Genomic DNA, 12,727 nt, shown 5'->3' on the forward strand with positions numbered 1-12,727 from the left:
GAGCTTGGTAGGGTTTTTTTGAAATTTGGTAGACACATGGGTGAGCTGCCTTAGGTCATCGAAGTACCCTTCTTTGATCGTCGCTCTGCTGAATTGGGATAGCTGTATTGCCTTCAATCTGCTCATCAATGAGCATCTGTATTACGGGGTCTGATTCAGATCCCATGGTCTTGTTTTTTTTTTTTTTTTTTTTTTTTTGGATGGGTTGAATGGCCTTGCGGCTTGTGTTCAGGTTGTAATCCTATAGAAAAGGATCACGTCGGGATCACCAGATGTTCGTCCGTAGAGCCTTGGTTGTCCTGGTTGGTTGTCCTTTAGTACAGTTGGTGGTGGTTGTACTTCCTACTTGTACGTCCTACGTCACGTCCTACTTATGGTCCGTTTTCACAGGAGCAACACTCGAAGTAGGTTGGTTAAGAAGGCCCTAATTGTGGTCCGATTCACGGGAGCAACACTAGAAATAGGTTGGTTTTAAGTGTCGTAACTCTACCCGGAGTAACGAAACGATTTACTCTGTATTCGCAACTGTCTTTATTTTTGACCATGTAATCTTTTAGAAGATCAGATAATTACATAAGTGGTTGCTTAACTATGGTTAGCTGGTAAGGTCAATGTTTACGGGCTCATTAGCAACTTTTGATGTATCGCTTATATCTTGCAAAATTCGTTAACTCAAGGTATAGTCCTATAAGTGGATCTACCAATTTTGAAGCTTGCTATTACGTGGATATGTATTACATGGATATGTGTATTTGATGGGGACTTTCTTTTTTAAGCTTGTGCATGTATGTGTGCAATAAACTTGAAAATGGAGTAAGCCCTTTCAACTTTTACTTTATTTGAATAAAATGTAAAAAGTTGAAAAGTTTTCAGTCACTGCAGTCGGTGCAGAAGTTTATGTTGCGATCTTGCACAGATTTGACATCTAGCCGATTTGCACTTCGCTACCATGTGACCTTTTCGCAGGAAATTCAAACAGAGGGAGGCTGACTTAACAAACTCAAACTCAAGCACTGGGCCAAAAAATGGTCTTTGGCGTTACAATAACTGCAAGCTGGTTTGGTGTTGGCAGTGAAGCAAGCCAACGAACTTTTATTAAGTTACTTGCTAAACCCAGTTTTCTCCTGTTTATGTTACCAATGATCCATCAATCGATGACGCAGTATCGATGAAACGCCTCAACGACGACGCAGGAGGCTGGGAAATTTTAGGGAGGCTAAAAATTAGATGAGACATTAGTTGTTATAGGCTCTTTTTAGACTAGCGATTGCTTTGTCATAATTACTCTCGGTGACTTGGAATTCCTTGATAATTCCAAAGGCTTCACCAGAGAGGCAAGAAATAAGATGATATAATTTTAATTTCTCACTAACAGGAATGTTCACATCTTTGTCTAATAAGGTCCCAAAACGATTTACAAATTTTTAAGCTCCATTTTATATTTAATTTCCAATGAATTTTTTTAAATCCAAACTAGGAAGTAAAGTTCGAGTTGGGGCTGGAAAAATTGCAGTAGATGGATGGGAATTTTATTACAATTTCTTCAGCTGCAGGGTGATAGGCATTGAAAAAGGGTATGATACATAAACCTTGTCTTGGTCGTTATTGCGTATTCGTCCAACTCGGTTCCATATTCCATTAACCTGCGAATGCTTTTTACTATAACATTTAATCTTCCCGAGCCGAACAAGAATATTTTTTGGACACCTTTATATCATATTTTCGTCACCAAAATTGATATCAGATATTTTGGGTTTCGCATGCAGTTTTGTCACCGGAATTTTACCTCGTCAAGAGGTTTTTTTTTAAATGATATCAGTGGATTTCTGTATATATCTTCAATTATTTAAAAAAGGACAAATAATATGTAGAATATTCCTCTTCTGTCCTCTGGACAGGCGATTCATACAGTTAGCGATACTTTACTTTTCGGCTATATATAGAGTTTTCTGGAGCACGCCAAGGCATGCGTGTCGTCACCTCGTGGACTTCCGTCCGGAATTTTTAAAAAGATCTAAAGTATGTTTCGATAGCTTCAGTGTTTCTGATATACGTATTTTTAATTTACAAAAGTTTTGTAATTTTGAACGTTTGGTATGTTGGTAAAGCCCCAAATAAAGGATGTGTGCAAAGTTTAAATTCGATAGCTTTAAAACTGAAAGACTAGTTAGGGCAGAAACAATAGGCAGACAGACTGATAGACTCTATCTCAAAAAAATCATAGTGTTCAAAAATACTGAAAGTCAATATGGGAATCAGAATAAAAATAAATAATCCTCTAAAAATTCCTCCACCAAACTTTCCGTTTTATTTATTCAAATAAAGTAAAGTTTATTGCACACATACATGCACAAGCTTAAAAAAGAAAGTCCCCATCAAATATACATATCCATGTAATACATATCCACGTAATAGCAAGCTTCAAAATTGGTAGAGTTGAGTTGACGAATTTTGCAAGATATAAGCGATACATCAAAAGGTGCCAATGAGCCCATATTGAAAAATAAAGTGTTTTTTTTTATCTTCTATTAAGGTGTTTAATCTTAAAGAAAGTAAAATGGATATTTAGAAAACCTTTTCAACGGTGTAAAGAACGTTTTAATATCTTTCTTGATTATAAAGTAATAAAGTTTTTAATTAACAAAGGTTTTTTAATTTTTTAATGTAAGCCCAAGGTATTTAAAAAAGTTGTAGAACAATAGTTGCTCATATGATAGTAAAAAACATTTACTTTATTTTACTGCTGCTTCCCACAGACCTCCAAAATGGGGAGAGCGTGGAAGAATAAACCGCCATTCGATAGATTCCGACAGGTAAAACTCGTTCAGAGAAGTCTGGTGATCCTAGCTGAGGAATCCTTGCTTCAACTCGATCAGCTCATTCTTGGCACCCACAAAATGGGTAGCACTATCCGACCATATCTGTCTGAGTTTAGGTCGCGAACAAATAAACCGTTAGAGCGCGCTTAGAAACGAAGCTGTAGAATGGGCCTTGACTAACTCCAAACAGCGAATGAATTCGTTTAAAACCCTTACCCCGTCTTCTGCCGCCCATTGAGCCATTATTGGGAACGGATTTTTGCAATTAGCGCCCGAGGGCCAGAGTGCAGGTTCTTCTCATGAAAGTGTTTCACTATAGCCGAAGTTACGGGATGGCCTCTTGGAAGATTGATTGGATGACGTCCGCAGTCGCCCATCAACACGAAGCAAACCAGCATCATCTACAAAAGAAGCAAGCGGGCTTGAAGGTGGAACCAACCTGCGTGATTTTACCAAGCTTATCTCTTCCTTAAACTCGGTAAGCTGTAAAATTTTTAAAGGCGAACACTATCTGGGAAACGAAGTGGCAAACTTTGACAATGAGGCGAGGTCACTGGGTGGAGCCGTAGCCAATAAGGTCCTGGCGCAAAGTTCGATGATTGCACTTTCGGATAAAATAGTGATGGGCCAATCATCTTTGAAACCCCGAAGAAATAGAAGAGGACCTCTAGACAGTAGATCGGCTGGGTTAAAGACAGTAGGATCACATGGAAGAGGCGCAATTTGAATCAAAAACGTTAAATCGAGCAAGTTCGTTTTCAATAAACAATAAAATTTCCGTGATATGTTCCAAGGTGAGCAACTTCCGCCATCAGTCTTGGTTTTGTCTGAGTCTTATGGGTGCCGTATATGCAAGCTCCATAGGCATTCAAGCTAGCATCGCAGAATCCGTAAACCTCCAACCTTTCTTGGCTGGGAATGACTTAACGAGGAAACTTAATTCGCTGAGTTTGATCAAAACTGGAACAGAATTACAACCACTCGGAGAGAAGGGATTGAGAGAGCATTTCACCCCATGACAAATTTTCTCTGCCCAGCTTCTGTCATCACAGAAGCTTGATGTCTGGGCTGCTATTTCAATAGCATCAGTCTTCGTTGTTGCACCAGATATGAGTTCATTCACAAACTCTCAGTTTAGTAGTGGAGCTGCCTTCCTTCAGAACGCAGTGATGGGTAAGGAAATACTGGCACTTACCGCAGATATTTGAACCAGATTCAAGTATTCCTTGATGAACGACGTATATTATAGGGTATATCAGCTCACGCTCAAGTCAAAGGCTTTATTAGTGGTTTGATTTAACTCTAAAATAGCAGCTGCTCAAATCGATGCCAAAAATACAGTTAAAAGTGAAGCTTAGTAATAGAAGCTTAGAACAAATGCTGAAGCATTTGTCAGTAATTTCGTTGGAAGAGGAGAAGCAAGTTTGCAATGCAGTGAAGAAGATATCTCCGACCCTATAAAGTTTATATATTCTTAGTCAAGATCACCTTCTAAGTCGATATTAGCATGTCCTTCTGTCTGCCGGTTTCTACGCAATCTTGTCTCTTAAGCTCAAAGCTATCGCGTTAAAACTTTGCACACATCCTTATTTTCCTTATATTTCTTTATATAAGTCGAAACGGCCGGGATCGGTCGACTATATCCTATAGCTGCCATATAATTGATTGATCGGATGCCATAACTTTTGTGTTTTTAAGATAGAAGGTTAAGACTTTCCACACATTTGTAGCCAAAATATCTACAAAAAAATTTTATAAGGGTCTGTTGTCTATATGCCTATAGCTGTTATAGAACCATCGGAATTGGCAAAAATTTTTTTTGTTTTTTTTTACGGCACAATACCGTAATTTGACAAATTTCATAAGAATCGGTCTACTGTATATTATGCATATCGGAATGGCAACGATTGGCAACTAATTAAACGATCGGAAATGACAGAGGATTGCTATTTTTAAAGATGCTTGGGGCTGTTTCAAAAATTTTTTATTAGAAAATTTATTTAATGGTGAAATTTTCCGATCAGACCAACTCCGCCCGATCAGATGTATATATAAAATATAAGCTACTACCTAACTGCAAGGATATATCAGATTCGGCTCCAACCGAAATTAGCTTTCCTTTCTTGTTTTTTTTAATTATTTTTTCAGACTATTTTTATATAGTATTAATTATAGTTCCATTTTTCTTTTTAGTAGGGAAATTGAACGCCATCGATCGAAGATTTTGGAGATAAATTCATTTATTGAAATGATGACTGAAGCAATGTCCTCATTGCCACATGATATAAGAGAAGAACTGGTTGCAGAAGAATATATTTAACGTCACCAAATATTAATCAGTGAATGCTTTGAAAAACAACCATTATGTTTGAGTAATATTACTACTAACGAAATAAAAGTCTTGGGCCACGCAGCCACCAAAGAATGCATATAAAATAATTATAACATGCTAAGCTGCAGCTGTTGTTATCAGCATGTTTTTGTCTCTGTTTTGTCTCCCAGTTTCGCATGCGCTTTATTGTTATTTGTAGCGTATGCACTTTGGGAGCTTTGGTTGAGCTTCTGCGCAAGCTCTTGGTTTTTGCGTTTGTTGTGATTTGGAGTTGATTGGAGCCGCATAGATTAGGGTTAAAGTGAACCCAAAATAAATATATTGAAACACTGATTTAAAACGCGTGTATTTATTCGGCTGCTATTAAAAACTATTAATAGCACAACATTGGTGACCCCGACGTGATTTTATCCCGGTTGATTATTGTGATCAACATTAAAAGCGCCAAGAAAACGCCCTTGTTGTTGTTGCTACAAGTTGCATTTTAATTGAAGAATGAAGTCTGGAGCTGAGACTATTGGAACTGCTGCCGCAAACCGGGAAAGGATGCTGCGGAGAAGAGCAGAGGTGGCCTGCCAGGAGATGGAGGCGCTGCATCATAATTGCGCTGGAGTCAGTGGAGAAGCGTTTGCGTGAGCGGTTCACCGCGCTTCAAGAAGAGTTGGAGGAGCTTAATTTTAGCGAGATCGGAAGTGTATTGCAGATTCTCGCAGCTGGCGACTGATGTTCAAATGGAAATTCAGGTGGAGGTTGCCAAGCGCTCCATAAGAATTGCTGCCCACTCCACACTTCTCGACGGTGCCAGTGTATCGCCAATGCCATACAAGCCAGCCCCCTCCTTGTTACTGTTGCCGATGCCAACATTCGGCGGCGGCTATGCCGAGTGGCCGGATTTCTGCGCCCTTTTTAAGACCACGATTGACAGCCATCCCCACCTAACGAAAACGGAAAAGCTCCGGTGGCTCATTTCATGCCTGCACGAGTCAGCCTTGGATACGGTGAGAGCTCTGGAAATTACTGACGCGAACTACGATGTGGCCCTTGACCTATTGCGCAATCGTTTTAGTAATCGGCGTTTAATATTTCAGTCTCACATTAATGAGATCCTGCAGCTTCGTGTGGTCGAGCCAGGGTCTGTTGCTACTCTTCGGGAGTTATCCGACCGATACAATGGACATATGCGGGCCATCATGAGTTCCGGGACATCGTCCGAAATTCAAGGGTGCCTCCTCATCCAGATCATCTTTCAAAGGCTGGACCCTGCTACAAAGGCCAAATGGGAAGACTTTCTGGCAGGAAGCACTGATGACAGCCTTCCATCTTGGGAGTCTATGGCACGATTCTTAGAGCAAAGGTGCCGGACTCTCGAAAGCGTTGACTTTTCTTTGGCGGCGTATTCACCAGTTAACCAAGTAGGCCGAGGTAGATCGTCCAATAACCGATCCTCGTGCATGGTTATTAACGCCAGTCCTCTTCTATGCGCCCTGTGTGGTGTTTCGGCGCACGAGCTTCCTGCTTGTCCAAGGTTCAGTGCTTTGCCAATTGAGGAACGGTACGACGAAGTGCGGCGTCTGACTCGCTGTTTTGTTTGTCTGGAGGATGGCTATCTCGCTCGCGGATGCTCAGCTTCCCGCGGCTCGACGTGCAATCACCGTCATCATATTCTCTTGCACCCTCGCGGGCAGGTTTCACCCGCACGAGTCTCACGTCCCATCGGTGCAGTTGCTGGTGCGAACCCATCCCTCTCAATTAACACTGTTGTGACCCAGGACCGCAATGCTGAGCTAGTGCTCCTGCCAACAGCCAATGTACTCGTTCGTGGTCGATCTGGAGACTTCCTTCCTTGCCGAGTTTTATTGGATTCCGGTTCACAAGTGCATCTCATCTCGTCGCGGCTGGCGAATGAACTTCAGCTTGGCCGCTCCAAATGCTCCACAACGGTGGCCGGTTTCGGCGGCGCTGGATTTGAAACAGATGGAGCATCCGTTAATGTGTGCTTGAAGTCCCGCCTTAGCACATATTCAGTGGAAATGGAGGCTGTTGCAGCTTCACATATAACGTACTATCAACCTAGCCAGGACATAGATGCTTCGGGCTAGAAGATTCCTCGCAATATGGATCTAGCTGACCCCAACTTCCACAAAACGCAGCGAGTGGACCCATGGAATAACCTCTGCAATAAAGTGACTTCTGCCCCTTCCAGCATTGTTATTGAAGGCCCACCCTTCAATGGGGGGAGGATGTTGGGCCAAGTAGCCACCAAAGAATGCATATAAAACAATTATAATATGCTAAGCTGCAGCTGTTCTTATCAGCATGTTTTCGTCTCTGTTTTGTCTCCCAGTTTCGCTTGAGCTTTATTGTTATTTGTAGCGTATGCGCTTTGGGGAGCTTTGGTTGAGCTTCTGCGCAAGCTCTTGGTTTTTGCGATTGTTGTGATTTGGAGTTGATTGGAGCCGCATAGATTAGGGTTAAATTGAACCCAAAATAAATATATTGAAACACTGATTTGAAACGCGTGTATTTATTCGGCTGCTATTAAAAACTATTAATATCACAACAAAAAAAAAAGGATGGTTACCCTTTTTTTGTATATTTTACAGCGTAAAATTTAAAGAGTTACCAAAGCAAAGCAAGAAAGGGATACACCATGTCCGAAATGGGTGGCGACACAGGGCATGCGTGAAGACACTTTAAATAGGCGAAGAACAATTAGTGATTATTTTGTTAGTGAGTTCGTCCAAATGAAAGGAATTGCTTTCATTAGATCAATTTTATGCATACATTTGCCAGAAGCCAAACCGTTTGGAAGAAATTTGTGTGAATATAAAACGCTTGTGATTCACCGAATTGGAAATAGTGGGAACATGGTGTCACCATATATATATTTTTATACCCTTGCAGAGTGTATTATAATTTTGGTCAAAAGTGTGCAACGCAGTAAAGGAGACATCTCCGACCCTATAAAGTATATATATTCTTGATCAGGATCACCTCCTGAGTCGATATGAGCATTTCTACGCAAACTAGTCTCGCAGTTTTAAAGCTATCGAGTTGAAACTGTGCACACATAACTTTGGTGTTTTTTAAGTTAGAGGGTTGGGACTTTCCATACATGCCTTGTTTGACCAAAATATCTTATGTACAACATTTCATAAGGATCGGCCGACTATATCCTATAGCTGTCATAGAACAATCGAAATTGGCATAACTTTGGTGTTTTTTAAGTTAGAAAGATGGGATTTGGTACAGATTCTATTTCTGCCAACCTTCTATTCTATTTCTCAACCATCCCGATCCCATCCATACCGATTTCTTTACAAATTTATTCAATAAAAAATCAATTTCCAAAAAGAAAAAAGTTTGTTAAATTATTTTGTTAAAAATAATTTTAAATTTAAACAAAAATTTAACTTTACAACCAACGAAGTTAACTTCGAAAGGTTTTGTAAATATCTTTTTCATTATTTCGTTAGAAATGTTTTGCAATATCTTTTTCACTTTCTTTAAGTTCAATTGTCTGAATCGTGGGAGACCAATCACAGCTTATGACAGAGCAAACTCCAACACCAATGTTCAAAATCACAAATACATCTGTGCGAGATTTTTTTTCCATTGCGAATCGTATTACTAAAAACATTATTAATACATTTTAATTGGAAAAAAAAAAAAATTATTAAAAATTAAAATAACTTTTTTAGAAAAATGTTTTAATAAAATTTCAATCCGAAAATGATTTTAGCTGATTGATTTCAATGATTTCTTGCAGTTAAAAGTTTGCCGAAAAGTTTTCGGCAAACTTTTCACACTAGGACGAAAAGTTTTAAAACTATGTTAAGTGTTTTTAAAGTTCACATTTTTATACCCTTGCAGAGGGTATTATAATTTTGGTCAAAGGTGTGCAACGAAGTGAAGGAGACATCAGCTACGAGAAGTTGGGTCGATGGACATTGATTTATTTGTAAAATTTTTAAGTTTTTAGCTGTTGGCCATGCTGAGAATAGATTTATTTGTAAAATTTTTAAGTTTTAAGGGATGGGCAATGGTGGGCATGATTTTTTTTGTTAAATTTTTAACTTTTAAGGGATTGGCAATGAAGTGCATAGTTTTTTTTGTAAAATATGTAAGTTTTAAGATGTGGGCCATGATGGGCATATAGTTTTTTGTTAATTTTTTAAGTTTTAAGGGATGGGCAGTGATGGAAATCAATTTTTTTTTTTTAATTTATATGTTTTAGGCTATGGGCCAAGATGGTCATCTTATGGATTTTTAATTTTTTTTATTTTTAAGACTATGAGAGTCAAGTATCTCGAAAAGTAAATGTTATTTTAAAATTTTAAAAGATGGTCATTGTTTATCACACTAGTGGAAAACGAATTCAGTAGTTTTTTTTGAAATTTTTTTTTAACCTGGCCAAAAAACGACCAAAACTAAAAAATTAAATATTTTAAAAACTAAAAGTTTTTTCAAATATCATTTCACCCGACCCAACTTCTCGTAGCTAGTTAAACTCGCACAAATTGAGTCATCTGCTCAACCTAGAAACAAACAAATGCGCATAAATAATATCAAAGAGGAACATTTTTTAGGAGAAGAATAGGTCTGCCACACATTCTGATAGATACAGGAGCCACAGCCTGTTACATAAAAAAAGGTACAGCAAAAACCGTATAGAATTGCCCATTTATAAAAGAGTATCCACAGTTAATGGATACTCAACAATAAAAATATGCCACTACATAACAATTTTTCAAACAAAACAAATTTTTTACGAAATAGAGGGCTTAAAGGCAGATTTATTAATAGGATACAATTTACTGAAAAAGATAGGAGCAGTCATTGACACGAACAATTACACTAAAATGTATGAGAAAAATCGAAAAATTGCACTATGACGAAAAAATAAATTTATTAGAACTAAACAAAGAAACAACCATACTTCCACTAAAAAAATATATATTAGACAAATATTTTAGCCACGAAAATTTGTCAAGCAAGAATTCACTTAGCATAAAAAGTTTCGGATATATAAGCCCCAAACACGCCGTCGATGTTCATTCCGACATGTACAGTTTAGAGCACTCAGGGTCCAAAACTCTGTCAGCGATATTTCTGAAAATTATAAATGTAACAGTTTGGGGTACATAAAACCCGAACACGCCGTCGATGCTCAATCCGACACACACAATTCGACACTGACAATTTCAAATCTAACAGTTTGGGTTATATAAAACCCAAACACGCCGTCGATGTTCATTCCGACAAAAAAAATTTGTGATACTCAAGTTCCAAATGCACCGAAAGTCAGATTTCCGACAACTATCCCTCAAGTGGTTCAGGGAACTCAGACACTGAACACGATGCCGATGTAAAATCTGATTCAAACGATATAAACACTGCAGCATATAAGAATATGGATAACACGGCCGAAAATATTTTCGGCATAAACAATTTAGAAAAATTTATAGACGAAACCGATACAGAAAACTACATTGAACTAATAATAAGCACAATAAAAAAATACATTCAGAAATAAATACAAATTTACCATTCCGGACGGACGTTCGCTGTGAAATAGACACAATTAACGATAAACCGATCTACTCAAGACAGTACCCATACTCTTAAGCAGTAAACGAATTTGTTAATCAAGAAATACAACGAATGATTAATGATGAAATCATTAGACCCAGCAAAAGTCCTTACAACTCACCCGTAATTGTAGTATCAAAAAAAGGTACTAATGAAGATGGCACCCCTAAACATAGACTATGCATCGATTTCAGAAAACTAAACCTTAGCACGATTCCAGATAGATACCCCATGCAAGATCTGACAGTTATTTTATCAAATCTAGGAAAAGCTAAATACTTCATTAGAATGCCATTTGGGTTAACAAACGCACCTCGAATCTTCCAGAGGACAATGGATGATATACTTCGAGAACATGTTGGTAAATTCTGCCATGTCTACATGGATGACATAATTATTTTCTCTCACTCCCTCGAACAACATTTTAAAGACCTAAATTCAATCATTTATATTTTACATAAAGCCAATATGAAAATATCATTAGAAAAATCTCAATTTTTTAAATTAGAAACTTCATTTTATAGGATATGTAGTAGCGCAAAACGTTATTAAAACCGACCGACCCATATCGAATTACCCAATTCCCAAAAATATCAGAGAGTTGCGCAGCTTTCTGGGCCTCACTGGATATTATAGAAAATGTGTAAAAAACTACGCAACCATTGCCAAACCCCTCATTGTTAGAAGGCTCCAATGGAAAAATTTCCAAGAGGATGTCAAAAAATGTTTCAATTACTCTTGACGAGACTGCAATACAGGAATTTAACGAACTCAAAGAACACCTAATTTGCCAAATAGAACTGGTCCAACCAGACTATTCAAAACAATTTATATTAACAATTGACGCATCTGACTTAGCTATAGGAGCAGTACTTTCTCAGGACGGATACCCAATCACTTTAATATCAAAAACCCTTAACAAAATTGAAAAAAATTACGCGACTAACAAGAAAGAACTTTTAGCAAAAGTTTTGGCATTAAAAAACTTAAGAAACTATTTGTACGGAGTATCAGGAATAGAAATACATACGGACCATCAACCGCTCTCATATGCAATTTCGGATAAAAACCCAAATGTGGAATTAAAACGATGGTTTAATTACATAGAAAGCTTCAGCCCAAAAATTTTGTATAAACCTGGTACTACCAATGTAGTAGCAGACGCACTGTCCCGAATTGAAATAAATAATATTACAGAAGAAGAAGATGTAGAGTCCACGGATAACGGCACCCAACACTCAGCCGAAAGTAGCTTTAGTAACATTATAGGCGAAACAAAAAAACCCCTTTATCAATTTAAACAAAAAATTTTTATAGCAAAGGGAAAATTCACAATTCATGAACAGATAAATGTATTTGAAAATAAACGTCATATTATTGAATATGATCAATCAGAGAACTTAGGGATTCATTGTACTCCTGAAGTGTTGTACGAAATTCAAGTAAATTTAAAAAATAACTTCATTAATAAATTCGTATATACAAAAAGTTTTGTTGTAGACATAAGAAATAATGACGATAAAGCTATAATTATAGAGGAAACACACTGTCGAGCGCACCGAGGATTAGATGAGAATTATAAACAAATAACCAGATTATACTATTGGCCGAATCTGTACAAAAAATTGAAAGAATATATAACAAATTGTGAAATTTGTAATACAAACAAATATAACAGAAACCCGACTCAAATACCTATTAGAGAAGCCACCATTCCAAAAATAGAAGGCCAACACTTACATATTGACATTTTTTACGCGCAAAAAAAAAAAAAAAAAAAAAAAAAATTCGATTGCAGTCGTCGCATGCAGACGTGTTTTTTATTGTGCTCCTGTGCTTCAAACGACGTTCGCACACAACGTCAACGTCAGCTAGACGAGAGACGGCTCTCAGTACAAAACCTCCGCCTATCTATATACGCGAAAAAAGTTCCAATGTTCTTGTCAACAAAATTATTGAGCTTATTGGTAAGGATAACTTCCAC

Source organism: Drosophila ananassae (genome assembly GCF_017639315.1).
Source record: "Drosophila ananassae strain 14024-0371.13 chromosome Y unlocalized genomic scaffold, ASM1763931v2 tig00000089, whole genome shotgun sequence".
NCBI lineage: Eukaryota > Metazoa > Arthropoda > Insecta > Diptera > Drosophilidae > Drosophila > Drosophila ananassae.